The sequence below is a fragment of the Meles meles genome, chromosome 2 (genome assembly GCF_922984935.1).
Source record: "Meles meles chromosome 2, mMelMel3.1 paternal haplotype, whole genome shotgun sequence".
Lineage (NCBI taxonomy): Eukaryota > Metazoa > Chordata > Mammalia > Carnivora > Mustelidae > Meles > Meles meles.
Genome location: NC_060067.1, coordinates 90,885,147 through 90,908,543, shown reverse-complemented (window position 1 = coordinate 90,908,543; position 23,397 = coordinate 90,885,147). Strand labels below are relative to the sequence as shown.

The window sequence follows — 23,397 nt, the reverse complement described above, 5'->3', positions numbered from 1 at the left end:
CGAAAGTAAAATGGGACAAAAACTAGACAGTGGGATAAAAAATGTGCTTTTTGAGGTAGAGATCAATTTGAGGTAGAGATTCGGAAATGAATTTGCAATGATGTCTTTGGAATTGCATGAAGTGTTTGAGATCATCTGGCCCAACCTCCTCAGGCTGTAGTGGAGGGCTACTGAGACCTAGAAAGTGGAATGACTTATTCAAAGTTATCAAGTGGTAAGAGTAGGTGTCAGCTCTCGAGCTGCGGTGATGTCCGGGCAATACTGAAACTATTCAGGGGAGGTGTCTCATCGGCGCTCAGGAACTAGGGACTTGGAATATAGGCTAAGAACAGGAAATGTGATATTCTTTTAGGAATTCTGTGAAGAAATAATGGTTGAACCCCTGCAATTAGCTGAGCTCTTCAAGTTTGGGAGGTTCCGGAAAGATGGAGAGATGTTTCCAGGTATGAGAGGGTACAAAGCCAGAATGGGAGGCAAAACCCATCCTCTCAATGGTGGAGAGGAAGTGTCAGTGAAAAGGAGAGAAGACCAAGAATGATTACAAAGGAGAAATTCAAATGGTGAGAACTGGAAGCCAAACCAAGGCACAAAAAAAATTTTCAAGAAAGTCCAAGTGGTCCGAAGACCCAAATGCCTAACAAGAATCAGAGATGGAGACTGAGAAACAGACATTCGAATTCTTTTAATAAGTGGTCAGAACTGTTGCAATGCTGGGCTTTTAAGCACTGAGAATAAAGGATTTGAAAATCCATTTGCCAGAAGTTATATTAGGGATGTTATGCAAGCTTTTAAATACCCTCCTAGTCTTCAAATGTACTATGCTTTCACATTTTTATTTGTTTCAAGTGCAAGAGTCTCAGAGAGAGGTACGTAGGGAATATTTTTAATCAGTATGCTAAATATGAGGCCGTCAGTGAGAAGAAAACCTCGGGTTCTTTGAGGGCAGGGATTATTTATTTTATTTTTTTATTTTCTGTGTCCAGCACAGAACATGGCACCTGGGGGTTGCAGTGAATGGCGAATAAATGCAATGGGCATGGTCAGTAATGGAGCAGTTTGTAATCAGAGCTTTGATTTTTAGGTCTGCTGTCTCCTGCACTTCATTTAGTATCCTAGGATAACTATCAGATTTGAAACTGACATTTAAATGTTCTATATACAGAGTCACCAGAAAATAATATGAGGTTTGAGGATAAAAATAACTTGTTAAACCATGTAATGAAACACATTAAGACGCTCTCTGCAACTTCTCTACGCAGTAGCTGTTCAGTTTGGGGGGGGGGGCTTACCTCCAAACTCCAGCAGTGACTCCTAATACCTCAATCAATCAGGCTAATTCCTGATCTCTTTTGCCATAGAGCAGGTAACTTGTGTTCAGCCTAGCTGAATGTGGAACATCTGCCTGGCTCTGGAGATTATTTCAAGGATGGTCTCATCGGCACAAAAGTCAGAAAAATTTCTGGGGATTCTGGCATCTCTCCTTGTCTGGGAACTGTGATTGATGTCATAAGGCAAAAAAGCAGATGTCCACTCAATGCTTCCTTTTGTGGCTTCGCTTTCCTAAAGCTTAAGCCAACAAACAGTGTCTTGGAGAAGTGGAGAGTAGAGCAAGTGATCCTTCTAGACTGGGGGAAATGGGGATCTGTGGGACACGGGGGAACAGCTCTTGCTCCCTGACACAGCCCTTGAAAGCAATGGGTGTGTGGTACACTGAAAGAGGTCAGTTTTGAGCCACTAGAATGTCCATGGCCAAGGGTAGAATAGCAGCATCAGAATGAGCAGTCCTTTTGGGTCTATTTAGGCCATGACCATCAGTGTCTTCTCAGTGACCAGTGTGAAAAGATAACCCGCTATAACCAAAGGACCTCTCTGAGATATCAGAGCATCTATAAAACTCCAGGACCTTTGCACAGAACCTAGTAATGACTGAAGCTGAATTATCTTCCAGTTTGATGGGATGAGGGCTTTAAAGAAAATAAAGAAATAAAGTTTTGGATTTTGCTTACTTGAGTTCGTGAACTGAGACTCACACTCTCTTTGGTTATCTTCCACATTATAGTAAAACCTGTAACACCTAACACCATGGCTTGAATAGAAGCAATGCCTCGCCAATGTATGATGGACGGATAGAGGGATAAATGGATGGATAGTATTTTAGAATGAGATTTGAAAGCAAGTATTCTAACAGAGGCTATAATAGTTCCCATATAGGGGCGCCTGGGTGGCTCAGTGGGTTAAGCATCTGCCTTCGGCTCAGGTCATGATCCCAGGGTCCTGGGATGGAGCCCCGCATCAGGGTCCCTGCTCAACAGGGGAGCCTGCTTCTCCCTCTCCCTCCGCCTGCCACTCCCCCTGCTTGTGCTCTCTCTCTGTCAAAAAATAAATAAAATCTTTAAAAAAATGAATAGTTCCCATACAATAACTTTGAGGATGATGAGCAATGATCAGAGGTTCTTCAAATTCTTAATACATCTGTAGGAGTCAAGCTTAGCAGGGTTATTCTTTCAGTTGAACTGAATTTTAATAAAGTACGTTAAATCTGGTGTTACCTTACATCTGGGTCACTGAGGCCAAACAAAACTGAGTAGAAAAGAACACAAGAGAACTCCAAACTGCACAGAGCTCTTGATGATTTGAATCAGAGCTGTCCGCTCTGTCATCCAAGCACAACAGAAGTGCAGGTGCAGGCAAGGGGATAAAAGTCACAAAAAGAGCGCATGTGATCTTGAAAGTCACAGAAGTTATTCACATGTAGGAGAGTTAACCAAGTGATTAAGTGGCTCCAGTGTGTTTTCGAAGCCTTGGTTTATTTCCCCTTATGCAGGGACTGTCCTTTTGCAAAACTCCATAAATTAGATTCTGATGTAGGGACTACTTTGGTCTATCAATTAACTCTCTACTTTTAGCAGCATAACTGTACAATAAATTAATTATGAACTCTTGAAAGAGCTTTAACAGTCATAAGTGTTTTTGTAATGCTGTTGAACAGGACATGGAAGTTTAAATTCCATGCTGGTAATTTCCCGGAGAAGTGGGTTGATTTTATAACTGAAGCTTTCCTAATGGGTAATTGCCAATTGACCTATGTTTGATGCGAAGTGCTAAGTATTTCAATCAACACAACATTTATTAAATTATATTTGAATGTTGATGGATAGCTACAGAGGATAGCTAGAACTCTTCAGAGACTATAGTCAGTAATTGCCAGGGAGGTAATATTCTTACTGGCAGAAGAATGGACACATTCTGAGTGTTTTCAGAACTAACAGTACATTGGGAGAAATATTTCAAAGATGTACTCTATATATAAAAAATTACCTCACAACTTTGCATTCCCGTCTATACATGATGAAGAGTATCATGCAAAATTGACCCCAAGACAGATTTCTCCTGATGATAGATGAAGTGTAGAGTTACTGCATCCTGACAAAATGAAATTCTTTGAAAACACTGTACATAACTCCATGTCAACCTTGGAGTGGTTGTTAATTCTAAAAAGAATTAAAACTGAAAAGGAAGCTTATCAGTTGCACAGGGTCGAGGACAGCTTTTCATTGTTCTGGATCTGCATGGAATACGTCTTCAGCTGGGATGGTGTGCCTTAAAACCCTTGGCTACACAAATTTATTCTGCAATTTTCCTCTAAACCATTTCATGCATGTCTTATTCATTATTTATAAAGTTCAAAAGACAGAGGTAACAAAACAAACGTACAGTGACAGAAACAGTTGCATTATACCAGCAAAGCTAGTCGTAATGAATCCTTTGACCAGGATGTCCAGTCAATGTGCTTGGAGCACAGACTTCAAAATTGTCAGTCAATAGGAGGAGGAGTGAGGAGAAAGGAGACACTGGGGAAATAGTTCTATCCTGCTCTAGCTTTGCTCACAAACTTGATCAAGGACCAAGCACAGCTTAAAGTCACATTGCCTCTGTTTTCCTTGGGTCATTCTTCTCCCTCATTCCATGACAACCAGGAAAATTTTTCACCCACCAAGAAGGCTAGGAATGTTTCAAAAGAGTGGAAAATCATCTTGGTGGAGTGGCAATGGTTCTCATCTCACATAGGTTCCTTCTGGTTTGACCTGACTGAGAGGTCATTGACCCTGACTGAACATATAGGAGATTTTTATAGGACACCCTACTCCGTCTTTCCTTCTACTCTTTTTTACTAGAGCCACTTTTTCCAAAGCACTCCAGGAGCTGTCACCTCACTAATTATTGTCTCTGAAGGCAGGAAGTTCACAGATGACAACAAGTCAACATAGTGTAAGATCCTCTTATAGTCCTCTACAGCATACTAGCAGCAAGAGGATGAAAGGCTTTAAGGTGGCCATCTGTAAGGCCCTCACTTTGTTAAGTGGCTGAGTTTGTCCCAAGTCCTAGGAAGAAATAGTTCAACAATGTAAGTGCTCTTATTCCATTGAATTCTCCTAAAGTAACTCCTTTTTTTTTTTTTTTTTTTTTTTAAATACAACATATCCCCCCATCCGAGTACTAACCGGGACCGACCCTGCTTAGCTTTCGAGATCAGACGAGATTGGGTGCGTTCAGGGTGGTATGGCCATAGACTAAATACGACATATTCTTACCTTCCAACTGACCCAGGCTTGGCAGCTGTTTTTGACAATTTTCTGAACAAAATTTAGACTAACACTTCTTAATTTGCCTGTTAGAACCTTCAAGAACCTGCAGCGATGTGCTGGGATACAAGAAGTCAACGGAGCAGCCAGATCCTTCTGCAGTGCCACCTCCATTGAAAGGTTTGAAGAAAAACTGTTTTGATGTTAGAGACTCCCAAGAAATTTTAGTACAAGCACATCGACATTTTTTCCCTCCCTGGGCTCTGCGGCGTTGACCTGAAGACTTACTTTTGTGAACACGTAAGCGAAGACAATGAACTTTAAAATTGGATGTGCACAGCCTTTGTCTTACAGCCTCGCTTTCCTTCCACTCATCTAAATTGAGGGCAATGAAAGGTGAATGTCAGAATGACCAAAATTGTTTCGTGTCCAGGATGACTCTATTTGCAGGGCTTGAGAGAGGAACTAACCAAACAGACTCAGACAGTAGATGATCCGAAGAGCTGTACTTGGAAGAAGACGGAGAACTGGCCTTAAATCCTTTGCTGCTTTATTAGCCTTGGGCTACAGCTGTGGAAGGTACTGATCACAAGTTTTTGAGCTTGTGGGGAAAGCTTCAGGGGTAGAAGAAAAAGGCAAAAATCTTGGATCAGGTGAATTAATTTGCTGTTGTCTGAACAATAATGGCTAGCTTATTAAGCTGATGTAACATCATTAAAAAAATCTCTGATGATATTTAACCTCATGAAGCAATACTGCTTCAATGAAAGTGAGGTTCAAATATCAAATAAGCAATATTGATTATAGGTAATATATATATAAATCTTCTATTTATATACATACTTACATATATAAATTTTCTATTGTTAACTTTTTAAAATGTATTACTTTAATAGTAAAAAAAAGGCATATATATTATGAAGTAGAATGTAAAATTAGCCTATATGATTATGATGAAACAGGACATAAAAAGTTTTTTGTAACATAGTGAGCCACTTTGGAGTATGTCTGTAAATCTCCCTAACATGTTTATTTGTTTGTTTGTTTGTTGATAACTTGTGCTTACCTGAGTGTTCTTTTATGTAGGCAGACCTCACAGAGAGATGACAGCTAAGAATGAATGAGGTAATGCTTAGTATTTAGTACTGTGCCTGGTTAAGTTTAGTCACTGTTGCTGTTACTACTATTAATTTTATCATCATCATCATCATCATCATCATCTTTGCTATCACTATCATTCTCAAAGTAGAAAAAGGAATTCCAAGGCAGATTTTAGCATGTTAGATTTGGTCATTCCTCAGTCTCCTTTGAGGGAAGTTTCCCTTCTCTTTGAGATTTGCCATTCACTTCTTAGAATACCTCACAACTGTCTAAGATGAAGAAAATGGGAATAAATAGGATTGTACTATATCACAATAGGTGGTATATCTTCATGCTAAACTTGGAAAGATCCAAGTATGTATTCTCTTAATCCCTCAGAACAGAAAGAGAACTTTCCCTAGTAAATATATCCAGGAAAATGAAGTCAAGTTAACACGTGTGACTGTTGTCTGAAAGTATGCATTCCTTAAGGCTGACATATTTACATATGTGTGTTATGGATATTATTGAAGAAAGTGAAGTTGCTTTTGAAGTTCCTCCTTAGATATGAAATTGAATTCCATAGGTATCTCTAGTCTTTGAAAAAAGTCCATGGCATTTTAAAACAAATTGTTTTGAAGGAGACTTATTTATTTAATCAGCACCTTCTACATTTGAATAAAGAATTTAAATTAGTTTTAGATAATGGAAATGCTTTTTACCGAAAACTCTACTTTTTACCTTTGTGATAGGTATAAAGTAGCACGAATGCTCCTGGCCAATACAGGATTGCTCCAAATTGCCTGGTCTCCCAAGCACTTGTGAAAAGGCACCATTTTGTGTTCCTAAATGGCCAGTGGAAAATGAGGGAGACATAGGACTATAACTCAATGAATGAACTTGTGAAGGCAACTGATACACATGCCACAAGCTAAAGAAATCATATGACCATTTGGATTATTTCTAGAACTGTCTGAATTCAGTAAGACATAGCTAATTTTCTTCTGCCTTTTGCATTAGTTTTACCAAGAATAGAAAGGGAATTGGGCCTTTGAGCTTACTTAGTACTAAATGACAGACAAATCCTAGCCCTGGGAGCAATTCCATTTTCATTTCCCAAGTCTGATCCTCCAAGTGATATGGCCTCCTTCCCACCTTATTGCACGAAAGCACCTTTGGGAGTTACCTTATCCAAGTTCACAATAGAACACCTCATAAGTCATGAACAACACCTATTAAAAAGCCAAAGATTCTTAGAATTCCTCTATAAAATTATTCATCTAAGAATTTTTATTTTTGACATTCAAAATACATTTCCAGGCCAACTCTAAATCCTCATGATTTGATTCCTTCAACTTCCCAAGAAAACACATTCTTAGTTTCTCCAAATTGTTTAGTGGGACATCACAGGCATGATGGTTCCTTCTTATGGCTCAGACTTCCCACTGGCAAGTGAGATGAATAATGATACAAGTTACTGTCCATAAAGATTTGCTTTGAGAAAACATACAGGATTAAAATAAATATGGAGGAGTATTAAAGCATTTAGTTATATATGCTTCATAATTAGTCCTATGAAGGAAAATCATTCCATAAGTATTTGGTGAGAAGAACAGGAAGCTTACATATAAGTGCTAGAAACTGCAATCCTGATGATCTTCGCTTCAAAAAACTCCTGTCAGTTTTTTGGTTCACAGTCAGCCATGTTCAATTTATGAATTTGCCAATGAGGCAAGCCAAGGTCATATGAAACAAGTAAGGAAAATATCCTTAAATCTTGTTTTTGGCTGCAATAAGTTATCATTAATTTTGCTCTAAGTTTTAAGAAGAGGTTTGTTTTTTTTTTTTTTTCCTTACTACAAATTCAAGTTTATGTACTTAAAGTTAGACTCTTGGACTTAAGATTTTAGTGAATATCCCAGAAATGGAAAACTTGCACTTAAAGTCAAAAAGAAATCTTCTAACCATCATTCTACATAAAACTCACTTTTCACCTGCTGTTGTTCTTATGGTCAAGATGTCTTGATTATCTTTTACTTGGATCTGAATATGACAGAAATCAGAGCAGAAGTAGAATTATTCTGAATCTAAATTATGTTGAAATGAGCAATGCCATTTATTTCACTATGAACAACATAATGTACATAACAGAAAAGTTATATGAGACTTGAAAAAAGATTACTGAGTGTTCCTTTGTTGTAGTACTGGGCTTGATATGTTTGATTGTCTGGGGAATATTACAACTCTGTAGAAGCAAAGGTGAATTTACAGATTTTTGTCCATTAGAGATACAAACAGTTTCTGTCTGGTGGAACTGATAACCACAGACATTAATTACCCTGTAAGATAATCACCAGTTGAGTATCTAAGGTAGCAATTTTCTTCCAACAGTTCTTTGTGAAATTTCAGATAGATATTTCTTAAATGTCCTTTGAGCCAATAACAACTATTTATTGGTACTTCATTAATTAATGAGTTAAATAATATATTTGAAACATGTTCATTTTATGTTTGACTAACAGTATAATTGTAAACTGCTTGATAATTATATATAACATACCCTAAATTGTAAGTTCAACATAATAATAATAACCAGAACTAACAAAGTTAGCAGTGTGTAAACCTAACACTACAAAAGTAGAACATTTGGAACTGAGACCTCAAGGATCTGCAGTTCCATTTTTCCTAATTTTGAGAAGGCAAGATAACTTGAGGCAAGATAACTGAGAAGAGGAAAAAAATTTTATATCTCTTTCTAACCCCATCCTCACATCAAATAAATCCTAAATTCTGGGTATCCTACCCTCTTAATACTTATTCCTTCCCACCTTTTATTTTTTAAAGTTTATTTATTTATTTAAGTAATCTCTACATCCAAAATGGGGATTGAACTCAAAACCGTGAGATCAAGAGTTGCATGCTCTTCTGACTGTGTCAGGCAGGTGCCCCTCCCATCTTCTTAAGTTTTGAAATATAGTCAACATATGATGTTACATTACTTTCAGGTGTACAACATAGTGAATTGACATTTCTATACATTATGAGATGTTCACCATGATAAGAGTGGTTATGATTTGTCACCATGCAACATTTTACAATATTATTGACTATATTCCCTATGCTGCACTTTTTATCTCCATAACATTTATTTTGTAACTGGAAGTTCATATCTTTTAATCCCCCTCACCTATTCCACCCGTTGTCCATCCTCCTCCTTTCTGGCACCCACCAGTTTGTTCTCTGTATGTATGAATTCCCTTAGTTGTTGTTACTCCTCCTCCTCTCCCTCCCCTTCCCCCCTCTCCCTCCCCCTCCTCCTCCTCTTCCTCTTCCTCCTCAAGATTTTATTTATTTTGAGAGAGAGGAGCAAGCACAAACGGGAGGGGGTGTGGAGGGAGGAGAGGCAGACAGAGAGGAAGAAGCGGACTCCCACTTGAGCAGGGAACCTGATATGGGGTTTGATCCCAGGACCTGATCCTCATGACCTGAGCTGATCCTCATGACCTGAGCTGAAGGCAGATGTGTAACTAGCTGAGCCACCCAGGCGCCCCTTTAGTTCTTCTTAGACCACATTCCACTGATACCACCCCAGCCCAGTGTACCCTCATCTCTGCCTTACCACAAAAGCTGCCTAGCCAGTCTCCTCATTCCCATTTCTGTCTCTGTCTACCTCTCCCAAAAGAGCCAGTGTGCTCTTTTGAAAATATTTACCTGGTTATTATACTCTGTTTAAAACACATCAGTGGCTTCCCATGGCCTATACCTTAAAATCAAATAGTTTAATTCAGATTCAGGTTCTAGTTCACCAGTCATGTCCTGGCTATGGTCTCTCCATTCTCTATGTCAAGAGTCAGCACGCTTTTTCTCCAAAGGGCCAGATAATAAATATTTTAGGCTTTCCAGGCCATACAGTCTCTTTTGCAATTGCTCACTCTTCAGTCATAGTGCCAAGTCAGTCCCTAGCCAATCCCTGCTGTAGCTCATACTGGCCTTCTTTCAGTACCTTCGTTAAATTGAAGATGTTCCTACCCCAGGATCTTTGCTCACACTGCCGTGTCCATGCCTGAAACACTTTCTTACCTTCCTCATTCTAAAATACATATGGTTACCATTCTTCTCTCACATTTGGCCTGCTTCACACATATATGTAATTAATTATATATAGGCATCTGAATGGCCCTTTGTGAAAAGTTACTTCTGGATGGCTCTACATAAAGTTTCATCCCCTTCCTCACCCAGAAAGAACATTACCTTCCCAAAGACCTAGAACAGATCTAGTATAGAAGAACCCAATGGTGCCAGGCTGAGTGGGCCCCATCCCTGCAATGACTATAAATTTTTAGGTTTTTCAGAGGTGGGATAGCTTTGGGCTTTGGGCTAGGAAATTGGTGCTAATTTGCAGTTTTTGAAAACATTTCACAGCCAGACCCATCACTGCAACCAAACTAGTTTATTTTAAACTATCTTTATTTGTAGAAGAAGAAGGAGGAGGAGGAGAAGGAGAAGAAGAAAGATGATCACCAGATCTCCTTTGCTGTAAGATCTGGGAAGCAAAAGGTCCTCCTTTGTGGAAGTCCATTTGAGGAAATCACAGAGTTAAAACAAACGTGAAACAAGTACACAATCCCCTTTCCAAATCAGAGTGGAATGTTATCTTAAATCATTTCATCATATTAATGGTATTAATCCCTGGGTTCTCTACTGCCCTCTGAAGTGAGATTGTGTCCAAGAAGCTACCATATCTCAGTAAAAACCAATTACCCGATGCTAAAATCTGGTCCCTCTTTGGAAATTATGTCTCTGGCATCTATACCTACAGTAAAATGATACATTTTCACTTACGCATTGATGGCATCCAAATTTCTAAGATACAGAAGATGCTGTTTCGACTTATACAGAACATAAAACCATTTTGAAAATGCTGCAGCTAATATTTTAGCCCATTTCTTAGAGAAGAAACAATGGGTATGCCCCAGAAGGTCAAGTTTCTTCTGGGTGGTCCATGAGAGGTTTAAGATTTACTTAGATGGCTCTGTGCTTAAGGTTTGATAAATTGGGGCAACTGCCCAGAGTCATGTACTCTTTGCTACACAAGGGAAGCGAGGAGGCTATAGAAACCAGCCAGACACTACGTGGGAAGAAAGTAACTGAACGTGCAGTTGGTGTTAACAGTAGACCTTAGGGACTGATGTCCATGCGATCAGCATGTAAAACATAAAGTGTCCCATTTACAAAGCTTTGTCTATGTCTCCTACCCTTCTTAGATGGGGAGCTGCCCTTCTGAGTCATCCCCTTTAGACGTCTCTTTCTCTTCTAAGTTTGATAATATTAGTCATTCTTTCCAATCAAATTTAACTAATAAATACTTCAGATATAAAAGAGTGAAGTAGATTAAGTGTGAATTTCTCTTCAAGCCTGACTCCCAACTCAGCATTTTCTGTGACCCACAGACTCTAGTTTCCCTTCATAGTTAATCATGAAACTATCTTATGATTGTCTCTAACTTGATTTGGCCTGATTTGCCTACCGTTTTTATTCCTTTTCAGTAGGTATAATACTTCAATCCCCTTGCTGCCTTTCTATGGGAGGTGAAATTTGGTATGTATGTTTCGGTATATTAAATTTTCTTCCTCACCAAGAGAACACCTTTAGTTCCATTTCAATCACCGCAGACAATTACACACAGCAGGTCCTCAGGGCATAATTATAAATTCAATTTGAGGGCTTCCTTGGAGGCTCAGCCGATCAAAGTGTCCGACTCCTGATTTCAGCTCAAGTGGTAATCTCAGGGTCGTGAGACTGAGCCTCTTGTTGGGAGTCTGCTTGAAATTCTCTCTCTCCCTCTCCCTTGGCCCCTCACCCACTTGTGTTCTCTCTCTAAATAAATAACTAAGTATTTAAAAAATAAATTCAACTTGGTTGTTTTCTCTTGAAATATTGGTTTTCTTTGCATATACATTACTTAAACAATCCTCCAGACACCTGAACTATGACTATTTGTAGACAGTGACCATGAGTTCTTTCCTTCTTTGTATGAATTGGGATCTAGAGTAAATTTGGAATATTTGTATAGGCTGGTGTTTTACAGATGACACCAGTGAGTGTTTTCCCTAATCTTTTAACAATTTTCCTTTATTTTATGAACAGGTACTATATTCACAAGTTTCAAAATCAGAATGCTATAAAAAGATTTATGTAGATAAGTCTATCTCCCATGCTCTCAGTTCACATAATTCCCTAGTGCTAATCATTTTTGGTTACTTATTTGTTCTATATATCCTTTTAGTAGTTATGCATATATATTCATATTTTCCCTCTTTCCTATATAAAAGGTAGCATACTAGTACTCGGTTCCCTATCTTACTCTTTTCACTTAACAATATTTCTTAGAAATCTTTCCATATCAGTAAAAAGTAAGTGACCATACTCCTCTCTTTTCTCTACTGTCTCTCCTCTCCCCTCCCCTCCCATCTTCTCCACTCCTCTCCTCTCCTCTCTTCTCCTCTTCACTTCTCCTATTTTTTACTATATAGGATACTTTCATGTTTCATATTTTACATTTAAAATCCGTGTGAAATTTATTCCATAAAATCCTATGAAGAAAATTCAACCTCACTTTTTTTTTTTCAGATGGATGGCTATGCAGTTGTTCCAAACCATGTCTGTCATTATGCCATTAATTGAAGATACATCCTTTGACACATCCTAAACATCCGTACAGATCTGAGTCTATTTTGGCTTTTTCTACTTTGCAGTATTTTTCTGTCCATCTGTTCCTGCCCAAGTGTCGTGTTACTTTATTATTTTATTTTTTTATTAATTATATTTATTAACATATAATGCATTATTTGTCCCGGGGTTACAGATCTGTGAATAGTCAGGCTTACATGTCACAGCACTCACCATACCACATACCCTCCCCAATGACCATAACCCAACCACCCTCTCTAAACCCCCTTCCCCCCAGCAACCTTCAGTTTTTGTTTGTCCTGAAAGCTTTTTATCTCTCCTTCTATGTTCAATGATAGCCTAGCTGGATATAGTATTCTTGGCTGCATATTTTTCTCGTTTAGCACTCTGAATATATCATGCCAGTTTTTTCTGGCCTGCCAGGTCTCTGTGGATAAGTCTGCTGCCAATCTAATATTCTACCATTGTATGTTATAAACTTCTATCCCAAGCTTCTTGCAGGATTTTCTCTTTGTCACTAAGACTTGTAAGTTTTACTATTAGATGATGGGGTGTTGACCTATTTTATTGATTTTGAGGGGGGTTCTCTGTGCCTCCTGGATTTTGATGCTTGTTCCCTTTGCCATATTAGGGAAATTCTCTCCAATAATTCTCTCCAATAGACCTTCTGCTCCCCTCTCTCTTTCTTCTTCTTCTGGAATCCCAATTATTCTAAAATTGTTTTGTCTTATGGTATCACTTATCTCTCGAATTCTCCCCTTGTGGTCCAGTAATTGTTTGTCTCTCTTTTGCTCAGCTTCTTTATTCTCTGTCATTTGGTCTTCTGTATCACTAATTCTCTCTTCTAGTCATTTATCCTAGCAGTAAGAGCCTCCATTTTTTATTGAACCTCAGTAATAGCTTTTTTAATTTCGACTTGGTTAGATTTTAATTATTTTGTTTTTCCAGAAAGGGATTTTATTTCTCCAGAAAGGGATTCTCTCATATCTTTCATGCTTTTTTCAAGCCCAGCTAGCACCTTGAGAATCATCATTCTGAACTCTAATTCTGACATCAGTGTCCATATTGATTAGGTCCCTAGCCATTGGTACTGCCTCTTGTTCTTTTCTTTCTTTCTTTCTTTTTTTTTTGGTGAGTTTCTCTGCTTTGTCATTTTATCCAGATAAGACTATATGAAGGAGAGAATAAAATACTTAAAGGGTGTAAAGACCCCAGAACAATGTGTGATAACCAATTCAGAAAAGACCCAAAACTGGGGGGAGAAGAAAGGGAGAAAAAAGAAATAAAAATTTTTAAAAATATGTATTAGATTGGTGAATAGAGCAGAACCACCCACTTGATTTTGGGTGTATTCTGATATCTTGGATGAAACTACTTCCCAAAATTTTAAAGAAAGAATATATATATATATATATATATATATATGTATATATATATATATATATACACACACACACAAATAAGGATAAACATGATGAAGGGATGGAATATGACTACGAAGATGAAAGTCAAAAAAAATCTTAAGAAAGGAATTGGTACGTTGGTTGGAAAAAGGAAAAACAGAGGAGAGAATGAGAATGTGCTCAGGTTGGATACAAGAACATAGCCATGTGCTAGATTTAGGGTATATTTTGATCTATTAGAAGAAATTGTATCTCAAAATTTTAAAGAAAAAAACCCTATATGTATACAAAAAATAAAATTAAATAAAATGAAGGGATTAAAATATGACTAGAACAATGAAGGTTTAAAAAGATTTTTTTAGAAAGTTATTGTTAAGATAAAGTAGTTTAAAAACATTAAAAAAGGAAAGAGGAAAAGCTAAAAAAATAGAATAAGAAAAAAATAAAATTTTAAAAAATTTGACTTTGAGGGACTAACTCTGGAGTTCTGCAGTTTTCATTGATTAGTGTACTTCACTTCCCTCAGTGGAGCAGACTTCTAAAAGTTCTGATTTTGTGCTCCGCTGCTCCACCACTTGCCGAGAGCTGGCCCCTCCCCTCGTGGTTTATCTTTGCTCACTTCAGAGTCACTTCTCCACATATCCTGCCTTTCAGAAAGTGGTTGATTTTCTGTTCCTGGAATTGTTACTCTTCTCTTCTATCTCCTGTTGAGTTCGTAGGTGTTTGGAATGGTTTGATAACTCTCTAGCTGAACTGGGATCTGATATCATTTCAGTCTGCCACTCCTCCACCATCTTGGTCCCAGTCTTATGTTACTCTATTTAAGACATTACACTTCGTTTAAATGACTAACAGGTCTAGTCCTTTCTTGTTACACTTACTTATTTTTCAGTTTTCTGAGATATTTTTACTTATTCTTACAGAATAACTTCAGGATTAACTTATTTGGTTGAAAACATTTGTAACTTAATTGAGGTTTCATTGACTTTATAAATTAACCGGCAAAAAAAATCACATATTTATAACATTAAAATTTCTTACTCAAAAACACATGTCTTCCCACTTATTCAGATCTACTTTGTGTCCTTCAAGAGTCTTGTAAAACTTTCTTCAAATAACAGTATCTTAACTCTTAGTTTATTTTGAATTGTATTTGCCTTTTTAACCTTTGTTGATTTTTTTGTTTAGTTTTTCTGAATCAGTTTTGTGAATCAGTTGTTAAATACTAAAAAAAAAGTGAGAATAAACATTTATAATTATATGTCTCATCTTAGTCTTTTTAAAAAAATTTTATTTATTTAGTTGACAGAGAGAGAGAGATCACAAGCAGGCAGAGAGGCAGGCAGGGAGAGAGGGGGAAGCAGGCTCCCTGCTGAGCAGAGAGCCCGATGCAGGGCTTGATCCCAGGACCCTGGGATCATGACCTGAGCTGAGGGCAGAGGCTTAACCAACTGAGCCACCCAGGTGCCCTTAATTTTGTATTACTTTCTCTGTCAATAAATGTTTTTCACTATGTGATCTCTTTGTTTATTTATTTATTTATTAATGAGAGAGGGGAGAGAAAGAGAGTGGAAGGGGAGGGGCAGAGGGAGAAGGAGAGAGAGAATCTCTCTGGGTTCCATGCCCAGTGCAAAACCCACCATGGGGCTCAATCTTTCAACCCTGAGATCATGACCTGAGCTGAAATCAAGAGTTAGACACTTTACCAACTGAGCTACCTAGGTGACCCTCTTTGTTCTGGTAAAAAATATAGTTTTAAGTCTTAGAAACTTTGTATTTTTGTTCTAGTGGTTTCTTGAGTTCCTGCATTTTCTAAATCACCTATAGTCTCCAGGTCCACTTCAGTTGTAGTCTAATGCCTTCATGTATCTGTCTCCTCCCTTAGTTATGGTATATATGTTCTGTGTGGTCTTCTATCAGTTTTCAAAATTTCTGTAGGACAGTTGGGTTTCAATGTTCACTGATTTCATGACAATATTTTTAGGAGAATTTTCATTATCTATGGAAAAAATTGAGCCTCTTTGCTTCAGTTCCCTTTATAGTATAATTCATAGAATCTGTGCTGCTTCTTTCAAAATATGTTTGAATTTATTTGATTTTCCCGGGCCATTAGCAGGAGGTTCCAAAGGAGGAAGAGGTGACCCAAGGTAGCATTCTAAAATCATAGCTCAAGACCTCCCTTCTCTGTTACTAGAGCAGAGTTTTTCAACCTTGGAACTATTGACATTTCAGGCTTGATAATTCTTTCTTGTGGGGTTGTTCTGTGCATTGTAGGAGGTTTTCTAGTGTGACAACCAAAATGACTCCTTATGCTACCCAAGTCACTGTGGGTTGAAAATCACTGTGCTTGAGTGAAAGACTTTTTCTTTAATCTGTGTAATCACACCTCCTCCGATAGCCAGCATCATATCTGATTCAGGAGGGCTTTTGCCCTCTCTCTTCTCCCCATGCAGAGGCCTCCTCCTGACCATCATCAAGAGATATCACTGCCTTCTGAGAATGCATTTGGTCTCAGATCTGTATGGTGCTAGATCTTTCTCTCTTTCTCTCTCTCTTTTTTTTAAGATTTTATTTATTTATTTGACAGAGAGAGAGAGAGATCACAAGTAGGCAGAGGGGCAGGTGGAGAGAGAAGAGGAAGCAGGCTCCCCACCGAGCAGAAAGCCCGATGTGCGGCTTGATCCAAGGACCCTGGAATCACGACCCAAGCCGAAGGCAAAGGCTCAACCCACTGAGCCACCCAGGTGCCCCTGTGCTAGATCTTTTAAAGCTCTGCCACCTATAGGCTCCTTTGGCTCTAGTCTTCACCTGTTTTTCCTCCGTCTCTCTCCCCATTCTTGGGCTGAATATGAGCATTATTCAGCACTGAGCTCTGTTTAATCTCCACACTGCTCTCTGCAGCTCCTTCTTACGACACTGTTATCTCCTGGGAGTGGATATTTCTAGAGATCTTGGAAATCTATCCCTACTAGCTTCCTAGCACTCTGTACTTGGGCCTTTCAGTTTTCCTGCCTTTGCCTATGGTAACAACTTTTCCACATAATCTGTGGTTTAGGGGGTGTCTACATTTTGTAGTTTTATAGAAAATGCAGTTTGTGGGAATTTTTAGGGTCCCCCTCATTTTTCTCCCTTATCTCTTTGTAAGGTTTCAGGGAAAGTGGGAAATTTTAGAACTAAATTGACCATGCTCTTAGTAGAACTAGTAGTCCTAAAAATGTATTTTAAGTATTTTTTCTTTGTAGAACAACATTTTTCTTTGGTGGATAGTGGATTGGCACCTAGCATCCACTGAACCTCCTTCTGGTGAGTCTTCCTTCTTACACTCCGTGCAAGAGTGTCCAGACACTGGCTGGAGGTCCTGGCTGTTGGTAATAATCATGCAGGGTTTTGAAGACCATGGGGACAGAGATCATCTGCCTGCCATTCAGCTTTTCTGCTATGAAGTACAATCTTTAAGACTTGGGGATTTTTCTTCATCAGAGGTAAGTATCCAGTCACATCCTTGATTAGTGGCCAAATGCAGTGATGGCAGTAACAGTGTCAAAACTTCATCCCTGGGTCTCAGCTAAGGCAATCTGCTATTTAAAAATTTTTATTTTTAATTGTTATAAAATATTCATGACATAAGATTCATCATCTTAACCATTTCTAGGTATATACTTTGATAGCAATAAGTGTATTTACATTGTTGTGTAACCAATCTCCAGAACTGTTTCATCTTGTAAATCTGAAACACTACACTCATTAAACAGCAATGCTCTATTTCTGCTGCCCCGTAGCCCCTATCAACCACCATTACATTTTCTGTTTCTATTAATTGAATTATTCTCAATGGCTCATACAGAGGCATACATTATTTGTCTTTTTGTGATTGCTTTATTTCACTTAGCATAATGTCCTTGGGATTTATCCATGTGGCATGTGTCAGAATTTCCTTCTTTTTGAATGCTGAATAATATTCCATTATATGTATAAATCACATTTTCTGTAGCTATTCATCTGCTGATGGACATTTGCATTGCTTCTGTCTCTTGGCCACTGTGAATGATGCTGCTTTGAACCTGGGGTAGTCTGCGTGCTTTTAAAGTCAACAGTTCCACTGATAGCCCTTGATTCCAACCAATCTAGCCAATGCTAAGAGTTTGGCAGGCTGGTTCAGCAGTGTTGCTCTAAAGTGTTCTTATCCCGTCCTTCCTGAGTTTTGTGTTGTTTTGTTTTAGATTTTTAAACAACTAGATTGCTTTCTCTTTATGAATGCTAGAACAGTTTTAATTTCCTGCAGTTGAACCTTGACTCAACCAGTTGTTAGTTTCCAAAGAGTTGAAGCCACTTAAAGGCACAGGAAACTAGCTTGGTTATCTGACTTACTTGGATTTGATTAGATACAATCCAGTTATCAGTGGAAAATGGGAAATGGCAAGAGCAAAATGTTATTTAAATTATTCCCTGGAACAAAGGCCTTTGAAGGCAAGGCTTGGGTAGGCTGGGGGCTGTTGTGATGGGCTATGATGTGGGGAGTACAAGGACGTGAGGGCAACACGGTTTCTTCCAAATTCTACAGAAATTTAAGGGAGAACTGTAAACTTCACGGTTTTAAATTCTTAGTTCACTGAAGAGCAGTTCATTCATAGGCTTTCTTGGCCTCACATACGGAATTTGGAATATTGACTGGGAGTGAGGGAAGCTGAAAATTGGAATGAAAACATTTGCGGGGATTTAGATTAATCATAGCACCCAGAGCCCAAGCTTCACTGCACCTTGCTTGTCAAGAACAGAGGTGACTCACCTCTTTTTCCTGAGAGACGAAGGTAGGAAATATTGCTATTGAAATGGGCTGACAGCTGAATGCCACTCTCAATCACCGGAGCAAAGACAGGCTTGGTTATCAAAGTAGGTGGGAGGGTAGGAATGGTAATCAGAAGGTTTTGACCTTTCCTCTAGAGAACTTTGGTGATAGGTACTGGATAAATGGGGATCATCAAACTGAAAAAAAAAAAAAAAGAGCAACTAACTAAGGTTTTAGAATATCCAACATCTAGCCAACACAACAGTGTGACTTGAATGATCACAGTAGATAGATATGATTTCTCACGCAATTTCCAGAGGCCCATCACTGAAGAGGGCACACTGATAAGGCCTAAAGTTTGGTTTGCAGATATTTATGTGGCGCATCACTAAAGGGACCTGTGACTATTTACTGAAGTTGCTGTGTACCTAGACTTTTTCAGAGATTACTGGGGGCTTGTCACTTAAACAGCACTGTGTTCTACCAATCACAGTTGGTTGGAAATCAGTGCATGAAGCTCAGGTGACACAAAGAATTTGGGCTTAGGACTGTCTCATAGTGACATGATGGCTTTATTATTTTTTTAAAGATTCATTATTTATTTGAGAGAGGGAGGTAAAAGGTGGGGAGGGAGGGGCGGAGAGAGAGGGAGAGAGAATATTAAGTTGATTCCACGCTGAGTACAGAGCCTGACTCAGGGCTAGATCTCACGACCCAGAGATCACGACCTGAGCCAAAACCAAGTCGCTAGCTCAACCTACTGCGCGATTCCTCTTCCCTTTATTTACATAGATTTTAAACAGGAATAAATGGCAATTAGCAGAATATAACACTGGCTCACTAACTTATGAAGTAAGGCTATTCTAATGAAAATGCCAAGAGGAAGCCTTTGTAACCATCCTTCTACATCAAATTGTTAACCCAACGCAGTGTTGCTTTTCTGGAAGGATTGCAGATGTTAGTGTCATCTTCAAACACTTGAAATAAGTAGAGGTGGTACTTCCTATCAAATTCCCTTTTAACTTGGTTTTTAGTTTTGGAGAATAAAAGGGGATTTCTTAGAAATTAATAAGGTGGTGACTCAAATTGTAATTGCTGCTCCAGATGTGCTCTGTTTACAACATCCCTCCTAGCATATGGTATGCAGCCATTGATTTTGAAAATGCTTACACTGAACCAGCTGGAAAGACTTCTCATGCCCGGGGCCAATTAAAGCTGGCAGCTTTATGACTTCTCTGGTGGAGAGAAACATGCATATTTGTATGTATGTGTGTGTATGCATACACACAGGCATGTATACATATGCATACACACAGTCATCACAAATGTGATATATGCTTTTTCAAAACCTAACGTCTTTATAAAGGCCCTTCAAGTTTTATGTCTTTCCTTATTGGTGGTAGCGGAGATAGGGCAAGGTGCAACAATTTATATTTCATACTTTCATTTTAGAGTTCATACTCTACTATGTCTCAGACTCCAGAAAAAAAAAAAAAAAATCAGTGGGGTAGAAAGACTGCACTTTCCCAGGTTATGTATCTTTTGGGCACATACTATTTTACTAAGGTGTTTAGAACGTCTGCTATTTCCTGCTCCTGATGGCCTATTGTAATAGTATCATCAATAGAGCTGACCGGCAGGATGTCCTGTGAGGTTGGCGATTATATTAAAATGTGATTATATTTTCACATGGCGTACAGACTTTCATCTGTTTTGGTTTTTGCTTGTTTTATTTTTAATTTTGTACTGAGATGACAAAAGACATTAAATTTACCATTTTGATCATTTTTGTGTACATTCAGTAGTGTTAAGTACATTCATATTGTTGTGCAACAGATCTCTAGAATGTTTTCATCTTGCAAAACTGAAACTTCATACTCAGTAAGCCCTCCTCCCCGCCCCACCCCCAGCTCTTGGCAACCCTTTTTCTACTTTCTGTTATGACTGATTCCTTCAGATGCTTCGTGTGAGAGGACTCATACAGTATGTATCCTTTCGTAACAGCTTCTTTTGCTTAGGATAATGGCTTCAAGATTTGTCCCTGTAGTAGCTTGTGACAGGATTTCTTTGTTTCTCAAGGTTGCATGGTCTTCTCTTGTATGTCTATAGCATGTTTTCTTCATCTATTTTTCATCTATTTTTCTCTCCGTGGACCTTTGGGTTGCCTCCACATCTTGGCTGTTGTGATTAATGCTACAGTGTGCACCAGTGTGCACCAGTGTGCCTTCCCATCCGCTGTGCCTGGCTTCTGATTTCTCTGCAGACTCACCAACACTTGCGCTGTTGCTTTTCTGCTCGTGGTCATCATGATGTGTGGGAGGTGATATCTGCTTGTGGTTTTGAATTTCATTTCCTTATAATTAGTGATGCTGAACATCTTCCCATATGCTCGCTGACCATTTATACATCTGCTCTGGAGACTCGTCTAGTCCTTTGTTTATTTTTAAATCACATTATTTTATTGTTGTTGAATTGTAGAAGGTCCTGATATATTCTGGATATTAACTCCTTATCAGATTTGATGAGCAAATATTTCCTCACATTCTGCATTCTCACATTTCCTTCTGACGATTGTTTCCTTTGATGCACGTTATTTTTTAAGTTAGTCCTTTTTTGTTTTAGTTGCCTCTGCTTTTGGTGTGATGGCCATGAGACTGTTGCCAAATTCAAAGTCCTGAAGCTCTTTCCCTATGTTTTCCTCTAGGAGTTTTGTATTTCAGGTCTTGTATTTAAGTATTTATCTATATATATTTACATGTAATGTCTTTTTATAATATAATATGAAAGATAAGCAATCCAATAAAAACAGACCAGGTATTTTGGGGGAGGAGGGTAGCGGAGGCAGAGGGAGAGTAAGAACCTTAAGCAGGCTCCATGCCCAGCCCGAAGCCTGATCTCACATCCATGAGATCATGACAGAGCTGAAATCAAGAGTCAGATGCTTAACCGACTGAGACAACCAGGCTCCCCAAAACAGACCAGATTTTTATGCAGAAACTTCAGAAAAGTGCTATCCAAATGGCCTATTAGTGCAAGAAAGATGTTCCAATGAGGTACCACTACATACCCACCAAAAGGCTCACAGATAGTAATCTCAATACCAACTGTCAGTGAGTATGCATAAAGGTAGCAACTGGATTTCTTATAGATTGCAGGTATATGTATAAAATGATAGCACCATCTTGGAAATCTTCTTGGTAGTTCCCTATAAATAATACACTTACCCCATGACCTTGCAATTTCCTTTGTAGGTCTTTATCTGAGAGGAAAAAAGATGTGTGTCCTCAAAACACCTTAAATATGAATATTCATAGCAGCTTTATTCATAATAACCATAAACTGGAAACAACCCAAATGTCTATCAAGAGGCGAATAGACTTGCGGTGTATTCAATAACGTGTTACTAACAAAGGAACAATGTACCGATTCATGCAACAACACAGATGGATATCAAAATCATGATCTTGAACAAATGAAACCTGACACTAAAGAGTGTATCTTGTGTGGTTTCATTTATATGAAATCCTAGAAATAATTCCGCTGTGGTTATCTCTTAATAATGTATAAGGTGAAAGCTGGTGAATCCCGAAAGCAGTTTTTTCATTGTCAGACCTAATGAGGGGCACCTAGACTGGCTCAGTCAGTAGAAAATACTACTCCTAAACTCGGGGTTATGAGTATAAGCCCCATGTTGGCTGTGGAGCCTACTTAAAATACATACATACATACATACATACATACATAAATATAAATAAATAAAATAAAGCTAATGGAATACCTTAGGCCAAGGGAAGTTGAGTATCTCTGAAAGCATTTGCAAATCTCAGTTTTAGAATTTTATTTATTTATTCTACTTTTCCTGAAGATTGAGGATGAATTTTTTGTTAATAAAAGCCAAGGTTTTGCAAAGTTCATTTAATAAGTGTCCCAGTAAAAGGTGTGCCCTGTCCCTGGAAATATGGTTTAGAGTTCCCCACATCAGAAACAGAAATATCAAACAGATTGTTCACTATCACTTCCTTTCCAGTGCCAAAAAGCCTCAGTGCATACTGAGAAGAAAAAATGATGGCCATAAGATACTTTTTGCCCATTTGTGGGGGTGAAGAGGGCTGGAGGAATATAATGTAGCTTTGAAGCAGTGATTCCTGTCCATGTCCCATCTTTACAGTCTTGCTGGGATTTTGTTGCTGACAGATAAGACATATAATGGAAACATTCTTGGCAATACTCTTTAGAAAATGAAGCAATTTTTTCTAAACCTACGAAGAGTACTTTGTATGATCCGACAACAGTTTTGTGAACACCACAATTACCTCTAAGCAGTGTATATTCTGACTTTTGCCAATGGTTTTTTTTTTTTTTCCTTTTCTCCTCCCTGTATATTCCGATTTTTGTCAAGGTTTCTTTCTTTTCTTTTTTTCTGAACCAGGGGCTTACCTTTGGCAATGCATGACCTCTTTGAATCTCTCCAAGGCTTTCTCTTTTTCAAGGGTATGGGTGCAATAATTTTAGTTATTTCTGCAGAGTTTAGGAAGCCTCTTTCAATTAACAATAATCGCGCCTCGGATAAACCTCATTGGCTACGATACTGCCACTGCGCAAAGCTTAGGAAGCCTCTTTGATTCTGAACCATTACATACATCATAGCCTATCCTATACACTTACTACTATTGGTATAAATATTTGCTCTTTAACTTGTGTCACTTGGCTATCTCAGGGGGAGTGATCAATTCAGCCATTCGGCAGATTGAACTTTTGGTAGAAACTCATACTCTAATGGTGAAGTCTGATCTGTGATAATATAACCTGTGTAACATTTTCCACTCTTAAAAAAATTTTTTAGATGCAATAAAAA

General features: G+C 38.4%; 1 non-coding gene across 1 annotated transcript; it reads right to left on the bottom strand.

Moving 5' to 3' along the window:
* Positions 1-23,012: 23,012 nt before the first annotated feature.
* LOC123937691 lies at positions 23,013-23,148 on the bottom strand. Its single transcript, XR_006817521.1, has one exon. It is a non-coding gene; the product is annotated as a U4 spliceosomal RNA (small nuclear RNA).
* Positions 23,149-23,397: the final 249 nt, after the last annotated feature.